General features: G+C 40.8%; 1 pseudogene; it reads right to left on the bottom strand.

Moving 5' to 3' along the window:
* The window catches only part of LOC107661256 (chondroitin sulfate proteoglycan 4-like), a 21,587-nt pseudogene that overhangs the window by 8,674 nt on the left and 7,662 nt on the right, over nt 1-5,251 (bottom strand).

The following is a 5,251-nucleotide window of genomic DNA, read 5'->3' as shown; positions in this document are numbered from 1 at the left end:
GAGCCGTACCGTGCCGTACCATGCAGTGGAAAAGCGCCATAACAGTAGTGATGCTACAAACTTAAGTACATTTTCATTTTCAGTGGATTTGTAGCTTTTTCCAGCAACAAGCTACTTTTTCCCATCAAGCAGCAGTTAAATAGCTTCTCTGGCTTTATTGGGAATAGCACATTAGCATAGTATTCTAGTATGCTACTCTAATGGCGCTTTTCCACTGCGTGGTATGACTCGGCTCAGTGACGATTCTCTCTGGCCAATCCGTGATCAGCAGAGTTTACACGTCACGTTTTGGTAACGGTATGGTTCGCTTGGAACCCCAACCGAGGTGGTACTAAAAAAAGTACCAGGTACCAGGTACTGTACCCAGTGGAAAACCCCCAAAAGGTGAACCGTACCGAGCCGTACCATGCCGTATCATGCAGTGGAAAAGTGCCATAAATGTAGCTTCTCTCATAGCGTCAGAAAGTCAGATTCATTCAAGTCAATCAGTTCATCCTAAATGGTCCCATAATGTAGCACTAGAAAATGTGATTCTATCTAGTGAATCAGTTTGTTCAAATGGTTCATCAGTTTGTTCAAATGGTTATTATGTTTAACTGCTAAAAATTATGCTAAGCTTGTAGTTTGGTAAATTACAGACTTAAAGTAGTTTCCCCAAAACTGTTTATACCAACGTAAGAGCTAAAAACAAAACAAAAAAAAGTCTGCGAATGGTAAAAGACATGAATCTATAACAAAAAACAAAATCCATTGATGGAGCAAAATAATGCTAAAGTAGCTCAATAAAAGATCTAACTGATATTGACATTTACCTTGAGTTTATTGTTCTCAATCTTGACTGGTTTTCCCTCCTCCACCAGCAAGGTTTTGTTATGAATGACACTGGGTGGCCTTTGATGGCTTTCCAGGTACACCTTCACATGGATTTTAACATCAAGTCGAAGATCCTTTGCTTCCACCAGGAGTGTAAAAACATCAGCCAGATTCTTACTGTTGTCATGATGATAAGACAAGTAGCCATTTCTCAGATCATGCTGGGTGAATGACTCAATTTTGCTGCCTTTTAAATACAGCCCACCATGATTTGGAGCATCTTGGATTGTGAATAATATTTCATTGTCTTTTCGGATGTCAAGGTTTGTCTCTACACTAAAGTTAGCATTAGTAAGTGTTTTGGCTTGCCCTTTCTGAACCAACAGGCCTGTGTTGTTGCCAATTTTTAAATAAGCATCCTGTGCGCTAATATCCAACAGAGAGGACACATAGCGTTTGCCATCTGACACAAAAAGAACAAAACGCCCAGAATTCATCCCGCGGTGAATGAACAGCACTTGTTTCTGTTCCAAGTCTTCTTGGCGAAACTGGTACAGCTTTTGTGAAGTGTCATTTGCAAGAACCAAATCCCCTATTGGGATACCACGCCGGGTGTAGACAAGCTGCCCATCACTGAAGTCTGAATCTGCATCATGGTAGCACAGGTCATCAAGTGTAAGTAATCTTTGTCCATTTCTGACAACATGAAAAACTTTGTCTACAATGCGGATGGGTTTCTCATCATTAACCAGCTCTATCGAGATGTTAAAGATTCCCTCCTTGGAGCCAATGTCATTATCTGTTATAGAAAGCTTTGTTGCTGGACTTGTGGAGGCTATGAAGGTAAAACTATCAAGAGTCGTTTCACTGTCATCGTGAATATACATAATACGCTCCTCAAGAACGTCTTGATTGGTAAAGGACATAATATTGTCAAAGTCTTTGGTAGAGTTAGACAAGTTGATTTGCATTAGCTTGCCATGGTGCGGTGTCTTTGTGACTGTGTAGTACATTTCTTTAGTGCTTAGAGTTTCAGCAAACAATTCATCCTTTGTAATGAGTTTACTCTCACCTTCAAGAAGTGACAGCCCATTGTTTGTCATGAAAATGCTGTTGACAGCTGCTTTAATATTGATTTTGAAAATGTGACTACCAGAATGTGCATGCTTTGAGAATATGTAGAAAACAAATTCATCACTCGTGTCCTCGTACGATCTTTCCGTTAGTTGGTATTCGACTTTCAGATCTGTGATGTCCTTTTGACAAAACGTGGAATTTACATCCAGCTTGGCATTATTCACTTCAATTATTCCCTTTTTTGGTAAAGTCAACAATCTAAAACGAAGCTCATCCTCAGACAAATTTACACCGTGTGCTATTGCATACAGATGCTCTGAGTCAAATACAACTCTCGTAATTTTGTCCAACTCTACAGGTTTATTGTTTTTTATTGTGTAGTCTATCCACTTTACCTTTATGGGAAACACGAATTCTTCAGTAGCTCTGGAGGCCACGGTTACTTTACACTTGAAGTGGTCTGTGCTATTACTTGTTTGGATGGACTGGTAGGTGCTGAGGTACCTCAAACGTTCCTTTTCAAGAACTCTTTGGGAAAACGAGTTGGTAATCTTCCATTCGCCACTTGAGTGCATCCTCTGGAGCTCACCAAATCTGGGTGGCTCAATTACATCGTAACGGATTTCAACTACCTGCTTTAATGCATTGGTCCAGATGGCCAGTTGGTTGGTGCTTAAAAGAAACATCTCTCCTTGGATAACTTCCAGTCCCATGTTATTGGAAATTTTATACTTAAGTCCTACAGCCATGATTCTAAGAACCACAGTGTTGCTCACCTTCTCTCCATCACTGACTCTCAACACAATCCTAGAGTTCCTCACACCAGTGTGGACATAATATATCTTACCATCTACAAGAGCTGAATGGGAAAAAGAAGTTACCAGTGCACCTGGATTGTCTTCGTTCTCCAAATACCCTGCGTCGACATTAAGGTTCCCTAACACAGAGTAAACAAGGTCTGTGTAATTGCTGTCAATGTCTATGGCCTTCAGAACATCAGTGGTCAGCCTCTTCTCGGAGTTTTCCAAAAGATTAAACAGATTTCCCTCAGGCAGACTCAACTCAGGGGCGTCATTGGTTGGTGTAATGGTGACATTAAACCGGTACAACTTGTGTCCGCTTAAATAGCCTGGCACTTCCTTTCTGCTACTGGAGAACAAAGAGAACATGAAGAAATCCTGAGGGTCTTCAGATCCCCCATGGATGTACATCACTCTGCCGTGCCACAAATCCAGCATGCTGAATGTATGTTTAGCCTGCTCCTGGTCTACATCAAGCCTAAGCTGGCCATGCACTGGCTGCTCTTCAATCCTAAAGAAGATCTGAGACTGACGGATGCCAAGCTTCTTGAAATCAAGGTTTACTTTAATATGCTTTGAAACCAAGGATCCCCGACCACCTTCTGGGACAACAAGGTTCCTAAGCTGTAGAAAATTGTGTCTGTACTTCTTGACAAGACCTTTGGCTAGGGTGGATACATCAGTGGATGGCAGCTGAGTGACAGAGTCAATAAAGGCCATGGGAAGGGTTGTTGGGCTCACTGTGCTGCTTATATCCAGCTCCTTTTCAGGTTCACAGCCAACAGAGATGTCTTTGGTTACCACAGCATTGGGGAGACCAATTTTGACATTATTTATTTTAATATCTCTGAAGCATCCTTTAAAGGAGCCACCTTTAACACGTTTCCCTGCTACTGAGGAAAGGCCAACCTTTCTGACCTCAGAACGTGTGCTGTCATCTATTCCCCCAAGGAAAAGGGAACCTTTCAGATGAAAGGTTTTTGATCTAGAGGTAATGACAGACTTTACAGTCTCTCCATCTAATGTGAGTTGGAGGTTTTTCGGTGTGAAAAGGAGCTTAACGTTGTGCCATTTGTTGTCATTGATGAAGGTGAGGGAACGTAGCTCTGTTTTACTTCCGTCTTTACCGATTACTGCAGCAAGGAGACCTTTCTGGATCTCCAGTGCGACAAAATCTCCCTGTCGAGCTGAGATGAACATGACGATCCCTTCTTCAGCTGATGTGTGGACTGAGCATTCAAAAGTCCATTCATGTTGCGCCGTCCAAGGAGGAAGGGATACATAAGCTCGTGAGCTGAAAAAACTGATTGGGTCATCCTCATTGGCAAAAAACTGAGGGCTGCATCCTAGGGAAACCTCATAGACATTCTTGAACCCTGAGTAGGGCCTTAGCGATGAAAGGAGGTTGTGCTGATTAAATATTACTTCATCAACGCAACCACGAAAACCATTGAGATCTCTGGACAGATAGGCCTGATCCAAACCTCCCGTACCAACAACATACAGGCCGTCATTGATGTGCAGCTCTCGCTCTGGGCCTGGCATTCGCAGGCTGGTTTTGGAGTGGTTGTCCACAGTCAGTGTGACATTGTAAATGTCATGGAAAAGCTCTGCAGTGTGCCAGGCCAGATAATTCAGATGGGTTCCACTGTCTGAGAGAAGGATCTGCTCTCCAGATCCCAGATCCAACCTTACCTGTCAATGACAGACACAATGTAAAAAAACAACAACTTTCCTTCCTTACACAATCCTATACATAAGAACACACAGATTTATATTTTTTATAAATACTCTAGACATAACTGGGGTCCAAATACTTTTCAAATAAATCTGAATTGAAAATAATTCTGTTTATGTTAGGCTAATACATACAACATTAAAGTAAACAGTTAAAGTAAATGTTAAAAAAATAATAAATAAAATAAAATAAAGTAAATATTTTCCAAATAATCTTAATAATTTGCTTTGGCTTTAATACAGTGACCGTATAAAGGCACTAGGGCTGTTGCGATTCGTCGATTTTATTCGACTATTCGATTTTTAAAAATCCTCGACTTCATTTTGTCAACTAACTGGCAAAATACCGGAAGTGGCGCATTTCACGGACGAGAATCCATAAAACACATTTAGACTGTTTCCCAAGGCTGCATGATATATTAAACCCATTTAAAAATCATAATTAAGCATAATTGTGAATTCACAAACGCTACGATTTAATTAAATAATTATATGCGATGCAGTTCTAATACAGTATATGCGCTTTAATTATTTACATGCATGTAGGTTAAGTACGTGCGTCACACAGAGGCTCCCGTTAACAGTAGTTCCACAGGAGCTATTATCATTTACATGTGTGGAGCGTCTCAAACTCCATCTCTGCATGTTGTTGTGAGTTTGGGTTTATTATAATGTTAATCTGGGAACGCAACGTGCGCCATTTCATCAGATTTGTAAGGTAAATCATTTATAAATCTACGCAAACTCAGGAGAATACATAGCGGTTTCAAAATAAAAGCTCAAACCCTCACTCTGAGTTTACACGTTTTGATGTCCACATATTC

Source organism: Sinocyclocheilus anshuiensis, unplaced genomic scaffold, assembly GCF_001515605.1.
Source record: "Sinocyclocheilus anshuiensis isolate Anshui unplaced genomic scaffold, SAMN03320099.WGS_v1.1 scaffold1365, whole genome shotgun sequence".
Lineage (NCBI taxonomy): Eukaryota > Metazoa > Chordata > Actinopteri > Cypriniformes > Cyprinidae > Sinocyclocheilus > Sinocyclocheilus anshuiensis.
Note: the sequence above shows the minus strand (reverse complement) of the source record. Positions and strands in the feature narration are given on the sequence as shown.